Genomic DNA, 25,029 nt, shown 5'->3' on the forward strand with positions numbered 1-25,029 from the left:
GGGCCTGATGTACAAAGCAATTTTACACTCACAGAGGTCAAATGTGAGCCTCTGCGACTGCAAAATAGTGTTGTAAATGTACAGAACTCAATGAGTAACACATAACTGAATCGCAATTTGGGTTTCAGACTAAATATAGAATTGGAATTTAAGAGGGTTGTTTAAAGGACGCCCCTTCCAAATACTGATTTCGTAATGTATCTATTAATAATTTCCAAACAAAATCCGGTTGCAGAACATTAATAATTTAGTACCAATTCGAAGTTAGGGGTAACCCTTCTCAAATAGGAAGGGGTCCCATAGGGACCCACAGCCCTTTGTGAATGTCGCCAAAAATGTTTTTTAGGAGCACTTTGTGGTCTATCGTACCATTGCCTGCTCCTACAAAATGCTTGTAAAGTTATAAAGACATCCTGTTTTAAGGAAACGGGCTGCATTTTTTCAAAAAATGGGTTGTTTATTTATTAACAATCACAGATATGGTGGTCTGCGGTCTGCTCACACCTGCAGGCCACCATGCCTATGATTTTAACCAATGTAGTGGGTCTCAATTTGCAATCTGCCTTTTGAAGGTTGGTCGAATTGAGACCCACTACAAAACAGTATTTTGTAAACCAGCCTATTAGTACATGTGGTTCTCAAAATACAAATGCATTCAATAAAAGTCGGTACGCAAACTGTACCCACTTCAAGCAAATCCATTTTAGTAGATTCCTAATAAGAAATCACGAATTGCAATCTTTTAAAAGACTGCCTCTGCAAAGAGTTGTACATTCACTGAGGAATGTAAAGTCCAGGACTGATAGGCTCCCTAATCATGAAATCAGGGTTAAAAAAGACCTAAAGACAAATGGTCTGATTACACCTTTGGTGGTATTGGGACATCCGCAGCACCAGCGTCAGATTCACTAGGCGGTCCGTCCGCCGAATGATAATGTTGGAGGTTTGCTGAACAAAAGATCACAGGAGCACCTTCGACACTGCCAGCCATTTGCAGACAGCCTCAACGTCGGTCAGGAGAAAGCAGCTGTCAAAGGGCTGTACATAGAAGTTCACCACTGTCTGAATTACGAGTTGGCTTTCCGACAAGCTGACCGTGGCGGGAAGGCCACCTGCTTCGAATCAGCAGAATCTAAGAATTCGGGGTGCATACTAATCCATTTCCTTTTCTTTACTTCCTCTGGGAACCTCCTTCACAGCAACATCTTGACCCTGAAGAAAACGATCCTGTTGGTGCCAAAATCCAGGTGTGTCATTTTTGTACTACTTACCCATAGACTGGACCGGGCACATATAGACCAGACTCCAGAAATTGAAAAATTCTTGTAATAGGTATTTTTTCACGTGTCATGTATAAGTGTACATTCAACACTTCTGCAGTAACAATATACACACAAGCATCAACATATTGAAAAAATATGCACCGCTTTCAGAAACACTGCAGCTGGGCCAGCAGTCACATCATAATGTAGTGGGTGAGAGACTGATGCCGTGGCATGCTTTAAGGGAACGCCACTGGAGGGGTACCGCAGTTAGATCGCCGAACTCCTAATCAGGCCCAAAGTACTTTCATCTAATGGAAAAAATACACATGTGTAAAAAAGCCCCAAAAAAGCACACTGTACTATACTGACTGGCCACTGAGAACACAATTTACAAGGCAGCTATGCCATATTTATATGAACAGATGGTGTTGTTTCCAAATATGAATTAATGTGTTGCTTTTTACAAAATGTGAATTTCTACTTGCAAAGAGATTCATTCACTTGTCAAATTCTACTTGTATGATTTAATATTACAAGTCAGTCCATCTCCACACAAGGGCATGATGTGTACATTCAGTGGTAATGGAAGGTTGGCATAGTAGGTGGGCACCCAGATACGTCCACAGAGAGAGAGCGAGATTGAGACATTTTAAGAAAGAGAGAGATGGAGAAAGAGAGAGGGAGAAAGAAAGGCAAGATGGAACTAGAGAGAGATTGAGAATATTCCTAGAATTTACCTTTTATATAATGAGGGGAAATTCAGGTTGGAAACCCACATTAGCATGTGTAGAGTCTATTTAGGAATGGGCATAACCATGAGGAAGGAAGAGTATGTATTTAAGGTCAGATCATCTAACTGAGTCACAAAGTGCCCCTCCAAGACCCTAACACTGACCTGAGTCAAATGAAATGAAAAAGAAGCAACAGAGGAAGGGGTGCAGCTTCTTGTTTCCCTGACCACTTTTAGCTTGCCTGAGGCTTGTAAGCTGCAAGCTTCATTGCCTATTAAGAATTAGCAATTTTAGCCAGGTCAAGTGGGGACAATATACTCAGCTCCCTCACATATTTCAGCCTGGAGAGGCAATGCAGCCCTATAACTAAAATGCCCTTTTCTATCAGATTGGCTTAACTATGAGCAAACTGCTGGAGTTAGAGGGAGTGATGGGTCATAGGATCATGGGCAGCAGCTGCCTTTTCTTCTCCTGCTCCGTTATAGCTCTCTGAACATCTGAATAATGCTAATAAGCTACCCACCAGTAAATTGTGCAGGTTTTAGTGTACATGCCAGCTGCATTAGCCATGCACATCTCCATGAGCCCCACCTTCTCACAGTAAGGGTGTATGGTGGTGGCTGACAAGAAAGTGCAGTGCATGAGTTCTGTTGCTACCCTCTGGTGCAGCCTGTGCCATATGACAATGCTAGAATTCGTAGTTCGCAAGCAAGTTATAGGTGGTGCAACAGAGTGTCCAGTTTATCCCTGTAGGTAGTGCTAGCGCATGGCCAGCTAGATCAGCAGGGGATGTATTGCCCCTTCTGCCAAATGAAATCTACTCTTCATGTTTAATATTAATGAACCATTTACAGTTCCACAATAAGGAGCATTGAAATGCCCCTATCAACAGTCTCTCCTTCTTCGCTGTGTAGAATTGTACAGAAAAATGTGAGTGGAATAGCCTGTATGTGACTGAATGTGTGGTGGCTTCTCCCTCCCACCTTCAGGGCTCTGACTGTTACTGTTGTCCACGTCTAGCCGGAGTTGCAAGGGTTTCCCTAGGGTAAGCCTCCACAGCACCCATCTCTCCCACTGCAATTGGTAGAGATGAAGAATAGACAGAAACCGACAAACATGGACACCAGGAGCTGAGAATTAGGGGCAGGAGAAGTTGTTGAGAGCTATTGTTTTTTTTTACATACCAATTGAATCTGCTATGTGACTGGTTTGAAATTTGAATATTCTGTCTTCATAAAGCTGAATGTTCTAATAGCCCTGTGGCTGACCATAGCTGCCTATACTAGAGTTTAAAGTTCTGCTCATATATCATTTACACTCTCCTGCTGAAGTGAAAATGAAGAACGTTTATTTTGAATGGTGGTGAATATAATCAATTATACAGTGAAAACATATTTTTTTCCATTATTTCAGAAATATGTGGCAAGCTTTGGTGGTGGGTTAAGGGTAGAAATACAATTAGGGTTGTTTGAAGAGTTAAGGTTCTATATGGGATCATGATTAATGTCAGATTTATGTTGAGATTTGGGAACATGATTCCATTTACAGTATCTATAGAGAAGGGGTTTTGAAGGCCAGGGAATGTAGGCGCTTGGCTGTGTGACGCAACTTGATGCTGTGAAGGAATATTAGGATGGTGCTACTGGGAGAGGGGATGAGCCCTATTACCCCTCAAAATTGTGTGGGAAAGGGTTCTCACACTAACATAATGTACATCCAAGTCCAGGCACACACCAAAGTAAAAAAACAGTATGTATAGTCTCTACACAATTAGTGCAAATTAATTTCAACGATCAATGGACAATAAAGAAAATGTTGCTTTGTGTTTAATTCAGTGTTCCATTCGACCAAAACAAAACCAGCCGACACGTGTTTCGTCGCATGTGGAATTAGTTCTGCGACTTCCTCAGGGTTGAATGTAGAAGAGAAAGGTCTTTGTAACCACGCTGCCGGTGTTAATTCCAAACCGGCTGGGCTGTATCCATTAAAGTGGTAACAATCAATGTACTAAAGGCTTCTGTTTGCGACGAAAAAGGTGTCGGCTGGTTTTGTTTTGGTCGAATGGAGCACTGAATTAAAGACAAAGCAACATTGTCTTTATTGTCCATTGATCGTTGAATTTATTTGCACTAATTGTTTAGAGACTATACATACTGTTTATTTACTTTCATGTGTGCCTGGACTTGGATGTACATGATTCCATTTACAGTTTATATCAAGGGTAGCTTAAGAATAAAGGTTATGTTTACATTCAAACAAGGGTAAGAGTTAGGTTCATGTTTGTAATAAGGGATGTATTTAAGGGTAAGGTTAGTGTTGAAGAAAGTGTGAGAAATTTTGTTTGGGTGTATTTAGGCTTAGATTTTGGACAAGGTTTAAATTTAATTTAGGTTAAGATTAGGTTTGCCTTGGATTTACTACATCTAGCTTTCTTTATAAAGTGTTTGTTTAATTGTTAATTTAATATAAAATTCATTTTAATTTTAATGGATTCTTCATGATCCATCTTCATATATGCATTTCATGATATTATCCATCAATACCATGCACATCTATTAAAAAATGTGCCTGTTATAAATGTAACTGTAGTTAAATTTACTGGGATGCATTTCTTCCAAAAACATGTTCTCCGCTGAGGATCATCACATTTTTTATGTGCAAGGGTTAACTCATATTGTCTTTTCATGACACTTGGCCAAGAAACAGTTCCCTATCTTCTATATGTAAATGTTCCAGTGGACAAGAAACAGTTCCCTATCTTCTATATGTAAATGTTCCAGTGGACAAAAAGTTATTTTGCTTTGATTCAAAAACATTTTCTTCAATGTTTTAAGCCATGTGACTTGTTGCACTTAAAACATGTTATACCTAATCTTGGAAGGCCCTACTTCACTCTCACTTGAAATATCCATTAATAACTCCATTTCCAAATTCAGCACCACGAACAGTACACATTTTCTAAGTTCTTAACTCGTTGTTATAAAGGCTTTACTTGAATAAATATGACATAACTTTTTTAATGTCACATTTAAGACTTTTGTAAACACTTTTAGCATTTATGGGGAAGGATGTCATAACTTTATGGGTTTGCACTGAGATGTAGTATATGAATTTCTAAAAGTTGCTAATCAGCAATAGGTGTATGCAGTCTGTTATTTACCTAACAGAGGTACTCCATTGTCCATGTTGCAATGGAGTTGATGCACTGCTGGACACAACTATCTATCAATATAAGCTCGCATTGCTTCAAGGGGTGTTTTCACAGGGACAACGCCTGAAGAGTATCGCAGTTTCGAATCTCAGCAGATCAAGCACATAGCAGCCTGTGTTGTGGCTTCTGTCCCTTTGGTATATTATAATGTGTGTGGCTTCTGTCGCTTTGGTATATTATAATGTTCCCCCACTAGTCTAAGTGACAAGTCACCACATACCTCATTTGATAATGCAGCTTTATCCGTGGCCACTTTGACAGGCCCAGTGGAATCTATGGCTCACAAACCACGAATGTTAACTTGTGGAAGGAATAATTACCATTAATAATGCTAAATCGTAGCTGAGTATAGTTATATTTTAAGTTAAACAAGGCAGTTTAAATTCCAAGATAATAATATTCTTTGAGTCCTGATTTTCAAAGCATGTTTTACTTGAGGTAATATGAACTCCGCAGGAAGTTCTATGTAAGAAATAAGCAAGTCACTGTTAGTAATAGAAAAAACGTTTCCAATTATGCCACAATGGATTGCAAAAACAAACATGCAGTCTCAATACGGAAGCTGCAAAAGCAGCATATTTTGCCTTTATATTGAGCCATATATAGTCCTTATTAAAGTCTGCTGAGAAATTAACAAAAACAGCTGCATGTACGAATAAATATTTTGTATATGCATTGTGTTCAGAAAGGCCTTACCAGCAATTGAAGAAGATGTAGTTATGTCTTGAAGATCCAGTAAATTTCAATATTTGGCCCTTCTCTTCTATAAAAACAGAAAGAATACAATTTCAGAGCTCAATGATAGCACATTAAGTAAAATATTAAACTCAAAATTTCTGAAGCTGTGATTCAAAGTACATATGGTATCTTGAATTTAATTTCATCTAGTTCCCTGTAGATGCTCTAAAGTGGAATACCTTCAGTTTTCCTATACACTAATACAATTGTGTGAAACATATTATGGGAGATCTCAGTTCTCTCATGTTAGTTTTAAAGATGTTCAAACTAGATATAATACAACCAAACAAGAATTTCTTAAAAGTATGCATATATTGTTTTTTTGAAGCTAAATACACCACATAAATGGCACCAATACCATCAGCAATACATTAAAATATTTAGGTTCTGCACTTGCTTTCTTAATATTTGCTTTATAATCGCTCTTTGTGGGATAACTGAAGGAGTACAAGATTAAAATGTGTGTCAAGGTGATTACCAGACTGATAATAATAATCCACTTATTTTCAAGTAAGCTCCTCGCATTGCTTGCACCGTATTAGTTGCTGCTACCCATAGATTAGAATGCATATACAATAACCTCTAAGATTTATCTTCCACATGACGCTTTGCTTGGAAAATTGCAATACATTTCCAATGCCTTAAATATAATAATGAATTTTCATTGGTAAATTTATCATTCCTTAGTTCCATTTGCGTGCAGATGGGGAGAAATGAAAGGAAAAGCATGTAATAGGTGGACAGACATTGTAGCAAAAAGCGTAGCATTGATGTATGTGTGTTGCAACAATACATGTATTGAGAACTTTAGTGTTAATAATTATTGTTTTACTATTAATTGCAGTGACCCCCGAGGAAGGGCACTCAGAGGCCCGAAATGCATTGGGTTTTACACAAATAAAGACTGCTTGTGATGAACATGGCATTATTCGTATTCTTTCAAGAGGCCTGAGGCACAGTTGGAATATTAGAAAATTGAAAATTGGCATTGCATTCGGTTTGTGGATTTGGACAAAAGTGAGAATAAAATGGTTTAAGTCAAATTGAAACTATGGAGAAAAAACTGGAACATGAAGGAGAAATGGTTAAAAATTTTGGGAAAAAACATGCACGCCAGGGGCGGCATGATGCTGTGCGATTGGTTCCTTGGGGCTAGATGTAGTCCCATCCCATAAAAGCTTAAATATAATAATGACATGCAGAACACAAGAAAACTCACAAACAAATTTATAAAGTAAATAGTGCAAATTACTATTTAATAAGATGGTATGAGAACAACAAAAATCCATCAATAGACCAGTAGATTTGTGATTTTAAAGTTTAAGTAGATATAGAGCCTAAAAGCACTAAGCACCACTCACGGTCATTTGGTCGAGATAGACCGGAAGGAGGTCACAAGTTCAGGCCTACCATAATGGACTTCAGGCCAGATGTCGGAACCAGGTTAGCCCTGCTGAAAAGAATTACCTTATCAAAGACCAGTGTGAAGAGTTCAGTTTGTTTTGGAAGAGACCGCGAGGAGCAGGAAAAGTGTAGCAGATGGTCATTGCTGCAGCACATACAGCTGACCAGGCGAGCAGGCCAGGCTGTCGTCTCTATATTGCGAACAGCCAATCAAGTGTCGCAGGGAGTCCTGGCGGTGCTTCGCATTGGTGGTCACCGCTGCTTGGCGTTGCTGTAGTGAGAAGTGAAGACCTGGCACTGCCGATCACTGCTGGTGGTCGCTATAACATGAAAAGATGGGCTCATTGGAGTTTTGCATAGGAGCTCATCACAGGCAGCAGAGTCTTGGTGTGACCAGGCCCATTCGCAGTTTCAAAGAGACCAGAACTTCAGGATGTCCTCTTTAGTCTTAGGAGGAGCAAAGCCGATGCCAGCCAAGGGTCCAGGACATGAGGAGATACCTCTTGGGGACCAGGAACTACCTCCAGCAGAGACCTGCAATGGTCTTACAGGCCCAGTTGCAGGTCCAGGTGGGTACAGTGCAGCAGGTCAGCTAGGCAGTTGGAGGGAGGCCTCTAGAGCTTGTTGTGTCCCTGCAACTCAGACAGGAGGTTAGCCAACTGACCCTTGGAGTCACTCAGGTTAGCCTGAGATAAAGGGAACATAGTCTTAGTCTTCCTTCCCAGAGCAGCAGGGTAGTCCTTTGGTAGCAGTAGGGCAGCCCTCTTGTGGCAGGGCAGTCTTTCTTCAGCAATGTCTATAGGTCTAGGAGTGTACAGATGAGTTGCTCTGGAGGTCTAATATTTATAACTGATGCCTGCCTTTGAAGTGGAGGGATTCTGTAGGCTACCCACACATCTGGTTCTAGAAAGTCATTCCCTTCCCCTGTCAAGGCTCCAAGAACTATGGGGTGGCAAAAGACAGGTCGGGCTTGTTGTCAGACTCCTTTGTGTGTGTGTAAGGCAGAGTCCTTTGAAGTGCAAGTGGGGCTGAGTGCAGATCCTCTGAGTCATCCTGCAAGGATAGCCCATCCTTTCCAGACTTAAGCATCCTCTGTGTCACTATCTGGAAGGAATACACAGACCCCAGCAGTAAAGACATTTTCAGTCATGTGACCCAGAGCACAGGCAGAAGGCACAAACCTTAGGACAAGAAAATTCCAACTTTCTAAAAGTGGTATTTTCAGAATTGTGACTTAAAGTCCACATTTACCATTAAAGAGGATTTTATATTACAATTCATTATTATTATTAAGGCTTTTATATCGCGCTCTATTACTAAGAAAATAGTATCCTGGCACGTTGAAGGCAGAGCAGACTGAGTGAGCGTAAATATCAAGGATTACCAGGAGTGGGGGAGTTTAGGCTATAATATTAAAAAGATGGGTTTTTAGACTCTTCTTAAAGGAACAGAGAGTCGGTGCAGTTTTTACATGAAGGGGTAAAGTATTCCAGGATTTCGCTGCTCTTACTGAGATCGATTGACCGCCAAGTCTGCAATATTTAAATTTGGGGACAGCCATTTGGCACAAGTTGGCCGAGCGTAAAGGGCGATTAGGAACATATAGGGAGAACCTATTTCTCAGGTAGACAGGCCCAGTGTGATGTATGGCTCGATACGCCAACACTAGGATTTTAAACAAAATCCTGTGGGCAACAGGAAGCCAGTGCAAAGCACGAAGAAGAGGTCGAGCACTGGAACGCCTTGGGACATTGAACAGAAGTCTGGCGGCGGCGTTCTGAATAACCTGAAGTCGGTGAATCAGATAAGCCGGTAGGCCAGAAAACAGTCCATTAGCGTAGTCTAACCGAGAGAGTACTAAAGCCCGTATGACAGTCTCTTTAGCTTCTTTCGGTAATAGAGGGAAAAACCTGCGCACAGTTTTTAAAGTGAAAAAACAGACTCCAGTGATTTTATTTATATGGTCTTCAAACTTAAGGTTCTTACCGAACCAAACCCCCAGATTCTTCACTGGGCCCGAAGCAGCTTTTGGAGGGGGTAGGTCGGTGGGCCAGAGACAGTCATAAAAATCCTCAGGGAAAGAACCATATAACAGGATCTCAGATTTGCTTTCATTACATTTTAACTGGGCATTAGCTAACCATTTGAAGACAGAAGATAGACATAATTGGGCCGCCGACGTATCTAAATTATCTTTGGGCCAGGTAAACAGCAATTGCGTATCGTCGGCGTACGCCATAATTTTTGCCCCTAACTGTTCAGCCAGGTAGATCAGAGGGGTAAGATAAATATTAAAAAGCAAAGGGCTTAACATAGACCCCTGAGGAACACCAGTCGAAAGCAGTTTAGGAGTGGAAGCAAAAGGGGGCAACCAAACTTGTTGCGTGCGATTATTTAAAAATGAGGTCAGCCAGTCAAATGCGGAGCCAGTAATACCTATATCGGCTAGTCTGGAGAGTAGAAGGGAGTGAGGCACCGTATCGAAGGCAGCAGAGAGGTCCAATAAAATCAGAGCCGCTCTGCCACCCCCGTCAAGGCACTCCCGAATAGCCTCCGATATTTCGACTAGAGCCGTCTCTGTACTATAGGCTGCTCTAAAGCCAGATTGAGCTGGGTGTAGGGTCTCCGTGGATTCCACAAATTTCTCTAGTTGACTAAAAACAATCTTTTCGCATACTTTAGCAAGCGCTGGCAGCAAAGATATTGGGCGAAAATTGGACGGGGTGGCCGGATCAAGTCCATTTTTTTTTAATAGTGGGAGCAATTTTGCTTGTTTCCAACAGTCAGGGACGGTAGCTGAGTGGAGCGAGAGGTTGATAATTTGGGTGACCTCATTTCCCACCGATTCCGCTACGCCCGCAAGTACTCTGGCCGGGCATGGGTCCGAGGGAGATCCGGATTTTAAGGCAGCAACAATGGCAGTGATATCCGAATCTAATTGAGGAGTAAAAGTGGCCAATTGGGCGGTGCGGCTTGGCATTAAAGGAAGCGGAATTGTTAAAGGAGAGGAAGGGCCATTACAAACATTTTGCAAGTCCACCTGAATTTTTGCAATTTTTTCTACGAAGAACTCGGATAATTCTACGCACCATTCTTCTGATGCGGACAGCAGAGGTTTTGAAGCACAGGGGGATACAAAGCTATTGACAATCGCAAATATTTCCTTGCTATTGTTGTTAGCTTTGCTGATGCGCCCTGCGTAGTAGCTACTTTTAGCAGATCTAATGGCTGCATAGTACTTTTTCTGGGCCGTCCGTAAATCCTTTTTCGCCTCAGGCAGGTAGGCCAGTCTCCATAGCCTTTCCAGCTTTTTGCAGCCTGATTTAAGTTCTCGGAGAGCGGGACAGAACCAAGGTTTAGAAGGGGTAGAGCGAAGCCTACAAACCCGGCTGCTCTTAATTGTTGCGGCAGTCGCACGCTCCACCCATAGGTTAAAAGCGCTGGCTGCAGCATCAATGTCAGGAGGAAGCAAAGGACGAGAGGCAGCAAGACCAGCTGAAAGAGTATTTAAATTGATCTTCGGTGTGTGGGCAATTTGAGGCTGGATCGCAGTAGAGACCAGCAGAGGCCAAGTAAATCTGATAAGTTCATGGTCAGACCAAGATACTGGCTCAGGATGGGCCATGTTAATGTCGAAATTTGTGCATACCAGGTCCAAAATATGGCCGCCCGAATGGGTTGGGGCGACCACCCATTGTTTTAGTTGGGCCATGGAGAGAACTTCTGCAAGGCGAACCGCCTCTGGTAGGTCCGGGCTGTCAACATGGATATTAAAATCCCCCAGAAGAAGGTACCGGGAGTGACGCAAAATCCTAGGAACTATAACTTCCTCCAGGACCTGTACAAATTTGCCGATATGGCCAGGAGGACGGTAGACCAGCGTGCCACCAATGGATGAGTGGGCATTTGAGTGTAAAGGTCATATCTCTATCTTCTCCCAATCAAAGCTCATTATGCATTAAATGTAATAAGGTAAGATAGGCCTTATAACAGTGAAAAATGACTTAAAGAATGTTTTACTGCTAAGGACATGTAAAATTGAAGCCCACATGCCCTACTTTTTAAATAACAATGTACCCTGCTGTATGAGCCTTTAGTGCCTAATATATATATATATATATATATATATATATATATATATATATATATATATATATATATATATATATATATATATATATATATATATGCAGTTTCACGTACTTCAACAGTACCACGCACTCCGCACAGGCAATAACGATTAATTCCCCAACTTAAAACGTGCCACAGGGCATGTTTGCTTACACATCACCTCAAGCCCCGCCCCCTACCTTTACCACTGTGCAAACGCGCCCCGTAGCACGTTATAAGTTGGGGGATTAAGTCCCCTTGCATACTGGGGGTCCCTGGGGGCCAACAAGCCCACCAGTAACCTCCAGTATGCGCCAGGGGGTTGCGTTACAGAGAGGTGTAAAAAGGGGTGTGGCCTCATTACACCTCTCTGCAACGCAGCTCCCTGGCGCATTTGGAGAGCGGAAACTAATTCCCCTTGCATACTGGGGGTCCCTGGGGGCCAACTAGCCCACCAGGAACCTTCAGTATGTGCCAGGATGCTGTGTTGCAGAGAGGTGTAATGAGGCCACGCCCCTTTTTACACCTCTCTGCAACGCAGCCCCCTGGCGTGTTTGCAGAGTGGGAACTAATTCCCCTTGTATACTGGGGGTCCCTGTGGGCCAACTTGCCCACCAGGAACCTCCAGTATGCACCATGGGGCTGCATTGCAGAGAGGTTTTCTGAGGCCACGCCCCTTTTTACACCTCTCTGCAATGCAGCCCCCTGGCACACTTGCAGAGGGGGAACTAATTCCCCTTGTATATTGGGGGTCCCTGGGGGCCAACTAGCCCACCAGGAACCTCCAGTATGCGCCAGGGGGCTGGATTGCAGAGAGGTGTAATGAGGCCACACCCCTTTTTACAACACTCTGCAACGCAGCTCTGTGGCGCTTACTGGAGGTACCTGGTGGGCTAGTTGGCCCCCAAGACCCCCAGTATTCAAAGGGAATTACTTCCCCCTCTGCAAACGCGCCCCCTGGCACATTTGCAGAGGGGGAATTTGTTTCTACCCTGCCCCCTTTTCACGTTTTTTGCGTTTCTTTTTCTGTTTTCTTGTGCCTCGGTTCTAACGAGGCACAAGATGGCTGCCAACACTTCCTGGTTTGGAGTGTTGACAGACAGTTGACAGCCAATCAGTATGCAGCTCGTGCTCAGGAAGGTACACTTGCTGTACAGAGTTCTGAAATCTGCATCTAGATATTGCTATGATTTTACTTTTGATTTTCTCAGGAACTACTGAACGGATTTACACCATTTAACAAAAAGCACAATCTGTGAACCGAACTCTACCTCTCTGCCAAATTTGGTGTAATTCCGTTCAGCCATTCGGGCTGTAGCCCTGGCTAAAGGTCCCTATGGAAAATTGCATGGGGAAAACACATTGTGGACCCCCCTTTTTTCATGGCCCCCACTTGACGAATCACCCCCAAACTTTCAGGGAAGGAGCGGAGCCGAGCAGGCCATTTTCTAGGAGAAATTCTCGAAGATTCGTCCACCAGCACCAAAGTTATTCCAAATAGAATGTTGCAGATTTCCTATGGAAACTAGGTCCTTTATTTATAATACTTATTTATATTACTTACTGGTGGTCGCCAGTAGGTAGTTATAGTTAGGACGTACTTTCCATAGGAAATCTGCAACATTCTATCTGGAATAACTTTGGCGCTGGTTCATGAATCTTTGCGACATTTTCAAAACTCAGGGAGCGCTCCGGTCTGCTCCTATCCTAAAAGTTTGGGGGTGATTCGTCAAGCGAGGGCTGAGAACAAAGGGGTCCCAAAATGTGTTTTCCTCATGCAATTTCCCATAGGAACCTTTCATCGCGGCTACAGCCCGAACTGCTGAACGTAATTACGGCAAATTTGGCAAAGAGGAAGTCCTCAGTTGAGACTCGTGCCTTTTGCTTATATGGTATAAATCTGTTCAATAGCTCCTGAAAAAATTACTTTTAAAAGTACATATATATCTATGGCCGCACAGGATCCGCACATCCTGAGTGCCCCCTAAGCGCACCGTCCCGATCACACGCTGAATACTAATTGGCTGTCAAGTGGTTCTCAACATTCGAAACAAGGAAGTGTTGGCAGCCATTTTGTGCATCGGTAGAAGCAAGGGACTAAAAATGAGTGGAATAAGTGTTCAAAATGTATAAAGGGGGCAGGTTAGAAATATTTTGACCCTCTACACCTGCTTAGGAGGTCCTAGAACGACCCCTAGGGCCCAAAAAATGTGTTTGTTTTTTTAAATACCGCAAAGTACGCGCAGGGTGCGCGGATCCTGCCATAAACAAAAAATAAATATAACAATGCTTCTTTTATAATTAGCCCCTGGGGGGCCAAATCCCGTGGGCAAATTAAAAACATTTATGAGGGCCCAAAGGGGGCCCCCAGCCCCGGGGACCGCCACCCCCTGGGGCTACACAAACAATGGTTTGGGGGCTCCAAGGCTCCCCCCCAGCAAAATTTGTGGTTGGGGTCTCAATGACCCCACCCCAAGCCCCGGGGACCACCACCTCCCGGAGCTTTCTGTATAGTTGGAGGGGAACCCTGCGGCCCCCCTCCTGGAGCCTTGTTGTGGCCCTGGGGACTGCCACCCCCCAGGGCCGGCTTCTGCAGTGTCCCAGGGTGCCCACCCCCGGAACACTGCAGTTTGCTATGGGAGGGCGGGAGGCGAGGCTTTCGCCCTCCCATAGCAAACTTGGTTTGGATTTTGAAAGAGAGAGCAGGGAAACCATATTGCTTTTCCACACAGGGAGCTGCATGTTAGCAGGAAAAGCAATGCCGGCTCCCGAAGGTCGTGGGGAGCTGGCGGGACCGTTGGGGCATTGGGGCTCCCCCCATGGTCCCCAACATTTTATATAAACCCCGGGGAATGGGGTCCCCGGGGATAATACAAATGAGTGATTAGGGCTATTTTTTACAGTAAAATTAGGAGTCGCGTACCCAGCGCGTTGCTCAATGCGGCCCCATGGTGTGCACGCATTGGATGCACAACTCATAACCTGTAGGGTACGTGACTCCAACTCGTTTGGTGAGCGACTTCTATGCGTCCGGTGCACGACTATGACGCGTTGGGAGCGCGACTCCAAGCAAAAAAACAAATATTATTTTTCAGATATACATCAAGCTTATGTGTTTAGTTCTTAGGTGGCTTTAAAAATAACCCTTGTGTTTATTGAGAGATGTTGGTACCTACAAGTAAGTACCTATGCAGAGTCTAAAGTTCAAGACCAAGACTCTCTTACCCTCATCTGTAAAATGTACACCATCTCTCCTATAGATGCCATCCATAATGAAACACAGATTGTTATGGTCAATGGACCCCATTCTATAATCTCGGAGAAAAGCAGAAACAGATTTATTGACATGTTTTCTAGCTTTCTCAATCTGTGGACAAAATTGATTGGATCAGTTCAATTTCTGCCTTTGGCATATGTTAGAATAGACAAAGGCAGTTTGGGGGAAAAGTGACATCAATTCTGTAAAGGTGTCCTTTATAAGCATTTCCAGACCTACCCCAGTGAAAGTGCCTAGGTCATTGCCACCACAGTGCACAATTATGAGTTCACTGTGTTGGAGATGCAAAAAGGATGTAACCAATGGCATCAATTGGAGCCACTTTAAACCTCTCTGTTCAATCCATTTAATATCTACATTTGGTAAAGCTAGGTATTTGTCCATGTTTCTGTTTTCTGCATACCTTTGGCTCCAGAAATGATAGCTGTGTCCCACAATCCACACTCTAAGCATCTTGAAGGGAGGTCTGAATGCACTCAGATGTCACTGTATGTGAAATGGCAGTTTGAGAAGTGAGATTTTTCTAAAATAGTGGATAGGATGCAGTTTTGAAAAAAGAAAATAAATAATTTGCTGTTTAAAAACATCCTAGTCTGAAAAGTAGGGTGCATGTTTCTGTTTTTTAAAAGCATGTTTTTTATTGGTTTACAAAAAGTATTTGAAAGGAACATTTCATAGGATACACTGATATTTTGAAAAGTCAAGCACACTTGCTGTTTGGATTAGCAACATTGTGTGCTGAACTTGTGACCAATGAGTTCAGTTAAGTGTTCCATGAACTGTTTCTATGGTAACAGGCAGTGAGCAGATTGGGGGTAGGGTTCAAATTTATGTCACTTGGAATCGGCTGAAATGTGTAACCAATAGAAATGTGTGTTAGTTTTTGAATTAATGTGGGAAGCAATGTGATTTGATATTTTCATGTATGTGTGTGCAGAATGAGAGGGAAAGCTTGCCTTTTTTTTGGTTTTGCTGCAGAGTACAGAGATTCTGAATAAGAAAATCTGGTGTGTGACTGACATACTTCTTAATCTACAAATCAATGTGAAAGGTAACTTATTCTTTTGTGAGAGGTTGTATGTGGTGTGTAAGTTTTTAATAAGATTAATGTGTTTCTCTTTGTAAAGTCCAGGGAGTAGTCTAGCTTGTTTAGAATCTCGTTATGAGACTATGTTCTAAAATATGTGGAATGTGTGCATTTATGTCACTTGTTATGAGAGAAGCCTGTGGGCTTTTCATGTGTTTGCTGATATATAACTGGTTAAACACTTATGCTGTTGCCCTGTTTTGGTAGAATTTGAAAGCAGTTATTGTTTATGTATTTGCAAAATTAGTAAGGTTTCCACAGTACACTGCATTTCTAAAATATGTGGAATGTGTGCAGTTATGCCACCTGTTCCAGACTACTAAATATTTTTTGCTAAAGTGCAAGGGATGCTGTTATTTCTCTAGAATCCTACTGTGTATCAGTGTGCATTTGGGAAAATTATGAGAGAATCATTTGGTTGCTTGATGTGTTTGCAGAAATATAAGTGCTTAAAAACCTTTTTTTGTTAAGTTTTGATAGTATTAGAAAATAGACACTGCTTATGTATTTGGAAAACGAGTTAGCTTTAACACTGAGATGCAGTACTAAAATATGTCAAATGTGTGCAGTCATCTTAGTTTTTCTAGATCAGTTAATGTGTTTTGATAAAATTCAAGGGATAGTCTTGCTTGTCTAGAATCACACTGTGAGTCTTTGTACATTTGGGAACTGTCGTGATAGAAGCATTTGGGTGGTTCATGTGTTTGCAGACCCCTAAGTGCTTGAAAACCTTTCTTGTTGTCAAGTTTTTATAGAATTAAAAAAGTCATTGCTTATGTATTTACAAAATGAGTTACGCTTTAACTGTAAAATAAAGTATTGAAACTCCTATGCACTATGCATGTAGTAGTCTAACCACCTTCACACTTGTGTTTTATGCCTACAATTCCCCAGGTAGTATCCATACACTCCAGCAAACACCCTGTGAGTGTTCTTGAAATCCCATATTGACTCTTTCAGTATCATGTACTAATCCTTTCACTAACCTAAAACTAAATTAATTATGAATTCATCCGCTGTCTCTCATTATACTACTGCAATCATTCAGTCAGTATGCATGTACGCATGCAGTGAACCAAGAATTAAGGGCACGGAGTGCTTCAAACTCCTATGAACTATGCATGTAGGGGTCTAACCACCTTCACACTTGTGTTTCATGCCTACAATTCCCCAGTCAGTATCCATACACTCCAGCAAACACCCTGTGAGTGCTCTTGCAATCCCATAGTGACTCTTTCAGTACCATGTACTAATCCAATCACTAACCTAAAACTAAATTAATTATGAATTCACCCACAGACTCTCCTTATAGTCCTGTAATCATTCATTCAGTATACATGTACTCATGCAGTGAGTCAGCAATTAGGGCATCAACCGTTTCAAACTCTTATGCACTATGCATGTAGTGGTCTAACCACCTTCACACTTGTCTTTCAGGCCTGTGATTCCCCAGTTAGTATACTTACACTCCAGCAAACACCCTGTGAGTGCTATTGCAATCCCATAGTGACTCTTTCAGTACCATGTACTAATCCATTTGCTGAACTGAAACTAAATACATTATGAATTCACCTACTGACTCGCGTTATAGTACTTAATCATTTAGTCAGTATACATGTTCTAATGCACTGAGCCAGGATTTAGGGCACAGACCTTTTCAAACTCCTATGCACCATGCAAGTAGTGGTCTAACCACCTTCACACTTGTCTTTCAGGCCTACAATTCCTCAGTTAGTATCCATACACTCCAGCAAACACCCTGTGAGTGTTCTTGAAATCCCATATTGACTCTTTCAGTATCATGTACTAATCCTTTCACTAAAGTAAAACTCAATCAATTATGCATTCATCCGCTGTCTCTCATTATACTACTGCAATCATTCAGTCAGTATGCATGTACGCATGCAGTGAGCCAGGATTTAGGGCACGGAGTGCTTCAAACTCCTATGAACTATGCATGTAGTGGTCTTACCACCTTCACACTTGTGTTTCATGCCTACAATTCCCCAGTCAGTATCCATACACTGAAGCAAACACCCTGTGAGTGTTCTTACAATCCCATAGTGACTCTTTCAGTGCCATGTACTAATCCATTTGCTGAACTGAAACAAAATACATTATGAATTCACCTACTGACTCTCCTTATAGTACTGTAATCATTTAGTCAGTATACATGTTCTAATGCACTGAGCCAGGATTTAGGGCACAGACCTTTTCAAACTCCTATGCACCATGCAAGTAGTGGTCTAACCACCTTCACACTTGTCTTTCAGGCCTACAATTCCTCAGTTAGTATCCATACACTCCAGCAAACACCCTGTGAGTGTTCTTGAAATCCCATATTGACTCTTTCAGTATCATGTACTAATCCTTTCACTAAAGTAAAACTCAATCAATTATGCATTCATCCGCTGTCTCTCATTATACTACTGCAATCATTCAGTCAGTATGCATGTACGCATGCAGTGAGCCAGGATTTAGGGCACGGAGTGCTTCAAACTCCTATGAACTATGCATGTAGTGGTCTAACCACCTTCACACTTGTGTTTCATGCCTACAATTCTCCAGTCAGTATCCATACACTGAAGCAAACACCCTGTGAGTGTTCTTGCAATCCCATAGTGACTCTTTCAGTATCATGTACTAATTCATTCACTAAAGTAAAACTCAACCAATAATAAATTCACCCAGTGTATCTCCTTATTGTACTGTAATCAGTCAGTATACATGTACTCATGCAGTGAGCCAGGCTTTAGAACGTGGAGTGCTTCCAACTCTTATGCACTATGCATGTAGTGGTGTATCCACCTTCACACTTGTGTTTCAGGCCCACATTCCCCAGTTAGTATCCATACACTCCAGCAAACACCCTGTGAGTGCTCTTGCAATCCCATAGTGACTCTTTCAGTACCATGTACTAATCCAATCACTAACCTAAAACTAAATTAATTATGAATTCACCCACAGGATTTAGGGCACAGACTGTTTCAAACTCCTATGCACTATGCATGTAGTGGTCTAATCACCTTCACACTTGTCTTTCAGGCCTATAATTCAGTTAGTATCCATACACTCCATCAAACACCCTGTGAGCGCTCTTGAAATCCCATAGTGACTCTTGCAGTACCATGAAGTAATCTATTGGCTAAACTAAAATCTAATAAATGATGAATTCACCAACTGCCTCTTCTTATAGTACTGTAATCATTTAGTCAGTATACATGTACTCATGCAGTGAGCCAGGATTTAGGACACAGACCATTTCAAACTCTGATTCACTATGCATGTAGTGGTCTAACCACCTTCACACTTGACTTTCAGGTCTATAATTCCCCATTTAGTGTCCACACACTCCAGCAAACACCCTGTGAGTAATCTTGCAATCACATAGTGACTCTTTCAGTACCATGTACTAATCCATTCACTAAACTAAATCTAAATAAATTATGAATTCATCCACAGACTCTCCTTATAGTACTGTAATCATTTAGTCAGCATACATGTACTCATGCACTGAGCTAGGATTTAGGGCGCGGACCGTTTCAAACTCCTATGCATGTAGTGGTCTAACCAACTTTACACTTGTCTTTCAGGCCTACAATTCCCCAGTTAGTATCCATGTACTCCTGCAAACACCCTGTGAGTGCTCTTGCAATCCCATAGTGACTCTTTCAGTACCATGTACTAATCTATTCGCTAAATTAAAACTAAATAAATTATGAATTCACCCACTGACTCTCCTTATAGTACTGTAATCATTCAGTCAGTATACATGTACTCATGCACTGAGCCAGGATTTAGGGAAAGGACTGTTTCAAACTCCTATGAACTATGCATGTAGTGGTCTAACCATCTTCACACTTCTCTTTCAGGCCTATAAATTCCCAGGTAGTATCCATACACTCCACCAAACACCCTGTGAGTGCTATTGCAATCCCATAGTGACTCTTTCAGTACCATGTACTAATCCATTCAGTAAAGTAAAAGTCAATGAATTATGAATCCACTCACCGTCTCTCCTTATAATCTGTAATCATTAATTCAGCATGTATGTGCTCATGCAGTGAGCCAGACTTTAGGACACGGAGTGCTTCAAACTGTTATGCATTATGCATGTAGTGATGTAACCACCTTTACACTTGTGTTTCAGGCCTACAATTTCCCAGTTAGTATCTATGTAGAATGTGTTTGTATTGTAATAGAAAAGTATAATTTATAAAGTTATTAATATACTTTTATTTATGTTTATTTTTTACAGATATTTATTATCATTATTAAAATTAAGTTATCATGCCTGAGAAAAACAGAAGAAGAAAAAGAGAGCTAAAGGACGGTTATTTATAGAAAACTCAACAACAAGTAATGGATGACCAAAATAATGTGACTTGAAAGAGAAAATGCTCTGGTAAGACCACTAACAAATTTACTAAAAAATGTACTAGACTCAGAAAGAATATTGAAAATGTTAAAACGACTGAAAATATTCCAAGCACAAAAAACGTGCAAAAAATAGGAAAGAAAAAAAGGCAATATACATACAAAGGATACAACTTATAGCAAAAGAAGAGAATATCAATATAAAGAAATACGTAAAAAAAAATTATAATAGAGTAGTACATAATTTGCTGAAAGATATGATGAAATATAAAAAGAGAGCACTGATTTATAAAAAGAAGCATATTGAATCTACTGTTGAAAAGGCTTTTGAAGTAAAGAGGAAATCATTCATTTTAATTTTAAACAGAATTCGATCCCTAGATAAAATCCATTTAATGAAGGCCAAAACTAAGAACTAAAGATTAATTAATAGAACTAATTTTTGTGATTTGTTTGGGGAGAATGGAAACACAGTTTAAGTTCAAAGCCTTTCTTTAATGAAGAGAGTTATTTTCAGACCAATGATTTGTTGCATGCAGTTGACACCAGTGGTCGAGATTATGAAGTAAGAAATGGTTGTTCAATTGAGAAAGAGAAAATGGTTCCCAGAAATGCAGAAGAAGTGATAGCTGATGAAGTTCTAGGTAGACGTTCTAAAGCCCCAGTGTTCACTTGGAATTGCAGTAGTATTTGTAGGGTGACTGGAATCTATTGATCTTTTAAGCAATATCTTACGAGAATATAGTAAAAAAAAGTGTTAAACAAAAGATTAGGATGTTGCAAGGACTAGACCCTTGCAGAGTAAGAATAAATACTGGTTTGCAAGGCCATTCTCTGGCTTGTCTTTCTAGGAAAGTATGTCAAAATGTTTTTCACCATTTCAGGATGTTGGCAGTACATCATACTCAAATGCGGAAGTTAGTCAGAAGATTATATTATGCAAAAAGTCCAGCACTAAAGTTAAATGAGTTGAACAGTGCTCTTTTGCGTGGGTCTGTATCAGATGTGAAGAAGGTTCGTGATGAAACTGAGTTTTGTTACTTTGGTCCTGAGTGCAGAAACTGAGACATTAATAGAAGAAAATGTTGAAGAGAATGTTGAATATAGTTGTACAAACATTTTTTAAGGTGAAATTACAAATTTTAAGGTGATTTCAGGTGAAAGGCCAAACTATTCTTGTATTTGTTGCCGGCAAACTCACTATAAAAATCCGACTAGGAGTGTTGATCTGTATTTGAAAAGTGAAAAAGAAAATAATGATAAGTGGAAGGAATTTGCAACTTATTTGTTAGTAAAAAAATTGTTTTGATTTGGGTTCTGATCAGCGTATTTGTAAACATTCTTATAACAAACTTGATGAGAACAAAATGCCACCTCGAGCTGTGCATAATAATTTAGAGTTAGTTGCTATTACTCCAGAACTGATAGATTTAAATACCTATGAGTCTATTCTCATTCAATGTGTGCACCCGTTTCAGGCTATTATTCGTATGGAGCCTAAAACAGGTAAATTGCCTCCTTCAGATTTACAAAGAGGATTAAAAGGAAGAGTTGTGTATTTACCGTTAGATTTAAAGAAAAATATTGTAGCTATTGGTGTAGAGAGTGTAGAAAGTGAACCACTAGTTATTCTTGTTAATGGCTTGCCGACTAAGAGTAAGAAAATCTGGCAGGAGTTAGTGGATGTTAGGAAAATATAACAATAGCCTGAAAGGGTGCACACATTGAATGAGAATAGGTATTTAAATCTATCAGTTCTGGAGGAATAGCAACTAACTCTAAATTACTATGCACAGCTCGAGGGGCATTTTGTTCTCATCTAATTTGTTATAACAATATTTACAAATACGCTGATCAGAAGGCAACTTTGTATTTGATAAAAAACAATACGTACTATAAAAATGTTTATATCTGAGAACATTAAATACTTTTAGCAGAAGATACTGGAACATCAAGTGGACAAACTGAAAAAGTGGATATGTCAAGATGTGAAAAAGTCTATGAACATTACAGTGTACATCCACTTCATTCAAAAGAAGTGATGGGGAACACTATTGAGTTGTTCCAAATGAAAAAAGCAAAGGAAGTTCCATGAGTTTATGGGAAGAGAGCTTGGAAGCTCGTTGTTTTCCGCAGTTGTTTCCAACAGGAAAAGGTGAACGATGTGATGAACGTCCTGTGCAGATTCCTGCATCTGAATATGAAACAACTAGATTATATACAGAAGATCAATCAATCAATCAATCATAGCATTTATATAGTGCGCTACCCACCCGGAGGGTCTCAAGGCGCTTGGGGAGGGGGGGTCCGCTCCTGCTCGAACAGCCAGGTCTTGAGCTGCTTCCTGAAGGCGAGGTGGTCTTGGGTCAGGCGGAGGTGGGTCGGGAGGGAGTTCCACGTCTTGGCGGTCAGGTAGGATAAGGACCTTCCTCCTGTGGTGGCTCTTCGGATGCGGGGGATGGCGGCGAGGGCGTGGTTGGTCGATCGAAGCTGGCGTGTGGGAGTGTAGAAGTTGAGGCGGTTGTTGAGGTATCTTGGTCCTTGGTTGTGTAGGGCTTTGTGTGCGTGGGTGAGGAGTCGGAACGTGATTCTCTTGTTGACCGGGAGTTAGTGCAGGTCTCTCAGGTGTCCGGAGATGTGGCTGTGCCGGGGGATGTCCAGGATGAGTCTTGCTGAGGTGTTCTGGATCCGCTGAAGTCTCTTCTGGAGTTTGGCAATGGTTCCGGCGTAGAGGGAGTTGCCGTAGTCTAGTCGGCTGGTGACGAGGGCCTGGGTGACCGTCTTCCTGGTCTCGGTGGGGATCCACCGGAAGATCTTACGTAGCATGCGCAGGATGTTGAAGCATGACGAGGAGACGGCGTTGACTTGTCTGGTCATGGAGAGGGAGGAGTCCAGGATGAAGCCCAGGTTGCGTGCGTGGTCTGTTGGTTTGGGTGCGCTGCCCAGGGCAGGGGGCCACCAGGAGTCGTCCCTGGCGGAGGGCGAAGATCCCAGGATGAGGACTTCCATCTTGTCTGAGTTCAGTTTCAGGCGGCTGTTCATCATCCACTCGGCTATGTCTGTCATCCCTTCGTGCAGGTTGGCTCTGGCGGTGGCGGGGCCGTTGGTGAGGGAGAGGATCAGCTGGGTGTCGTCGGTGTAAGAGATGAAGTTGAGGTTGTGTTGGCGTGCGATGGCTGCAAGGGGGCTCATGTAGACATTGAAGAGGGTGGGGCTGAGCGAGAAGCCCTGAGGAACGCCGCAGATGACTTCGGTGGCTTCTGATCTGAACGGGGGGAGGCGGACTCTCTGTGTCCTTCCGGCGAGGAAGGAGATGATCCATTCTAGTGCCTTCTCTTGGATTCCGACGTTGCTGAGGCGCTGCACTAGGGTGCGTTGGCAGACAGTGTTGAATGCCGCAGAGAGGTCCAGGAGGATGAGGGCGGCTGTTTCCCCGTTGTCGAGCAGGGCTCGGATGTCGTCAGTGACTGCAATGAGGGCGGTCTCGGTGCTGTGATTGGCCCGGAAGCCAGACTGGGAGAGGTCGAGGGATCCGTTCGTCTCGAGGAAGGCGGCCAGCTGCTTGTTGACGGTCTTCTCGATGACTTTGGCCGGGATCAGGAGGAGCGAGATGGGGCGGTAGTTTTTGAGTTCGGTGGGGTCCGCTGATGGTTTCTTCAGTAGAGCGCTGAGTTCGGCGTGCTTCCAGCTCTCTGGGAAGGTAGCGGTGTCGAAGGAGGTGTTGATGATGTCCCGCAGGTGGGGCGCGATGACAGCGTCGGCCTTGTTGAAGATGTGGTGAGGGCAAGTGTCGGTTGGTGATCCGGAGTGGATGGAGTTCATCGTGCGTTGGGTTTCTTCGGTGTTGATCGGGGTCCAGGCGCGGAGGGTGGTTGTGGGGGGTGCAGGTGCGGTCATGGGGTGCGTCGGCTGTGTTCTGAAGCTGTTGTGTATGTTAGCGATCTTGTTGTGGAAGTAGGAGGCGAGGGAGTTGCAGAGGTCTTGTGATGGGGTGATGTCGTTGATCCAAGATTTCGACAATGTATCCCTTATATATTTCATCTTTTGTTTGAAAGTGACTTGTCTGGACTTTCATATGCAGTCAATCACATATTGAAAACTGGAGTACATCTGCAAAATTTATCTGCAAGGGATTTTATGGATAAAGTGCATCAGAGAGATGATCATTTAGAATCTCTTCTGATTAATCTGATGGCATGTCAGCGTGGGACTAATGGATATTGGTACCGTCGTCATGGAGAACGGAAATGCATGCTACGGAACTTAGGAACGCTAAGCTATGCTGAGTACGCTTGGGATGATTTACTTTAATTTCTTCGATAGGAAAAATTCCAATATAGAAAATATTGAATACAAGACACCTGGAGAATTGTGCTTTTTGGATCCTGTTAATGTATGCATGTATTTTAATCATAGATTTGAAGTTATGATGTCTTTTATCTGCAATAAAAGAAATCCTCCTCTTGGAGAAGTTGTGGATTTATTCTGGAGAAAGGATTATCAAGCAAGAGGTGCTCCTCATATACATATGCTGTCTTGCATACTTGCTCTAAGCATGGGTGCAGCAGGGGTTTTCTCCTGGATGGGGAGAAACTCTAAGCCAGAGCACCATTCAAAGGGATTGGTGCAGGACACTGCTTTAAGTGAGCACCTGCACTTCTGCAGTTAGAAATGAAGAGCACCTGTACTTCTCAGCACTTGTACCACACTTGGACATGTATTCTGGGGTAATGAGTACTTACCCTTCTATATATCCATTTCAAGCGCTGGTGCTGGGCCTTCTTGTGCACAAGTCTTTTAAGTCCTGATTTTGACCGCCATTCTGCCTG

At 42.2% G+C, this 25,029-nt stretch overlaps 1 protein-coding gene across 2 annotated transcripts in view; it reads right to left on the reverse strand.

The window, feature by feature from the left end:
• Positions 1-25,029, reverse strand: part of CYSLTR1 (cysteinyl leukotriene receptor 1) — a 566,108-nt gene that overhangs the window by 186,069 nt on the left and 355,010 nt on the right. For both annotated transcript variants that reach the window (XM_086918745.1, XM_086918746.1), the window contains one exon: positions 5,904-5,970. The gene's annotated coding sequence lies outside the window, so the exon portion shown is untranslated. The remainder of the gene's footprint in view (positions 1-5,903; positions 5,971-25,029) is intronic.

This window comes from Lissotriton vulgaris, chromosome 4_1, assembly GCF_964263255.1.
Source record: "Lissotriton vulgaris chromosome 4_1, aLisVul1.2, whole genome shotgun sequence".
Classification (NCBI taxonomy): domain Eukaryota; kingdom Metazoa; phylum Chordata; class Amphibia; order Caudata; family Salamandridae; genus Lissotriton; species Lissotriton vulgaris.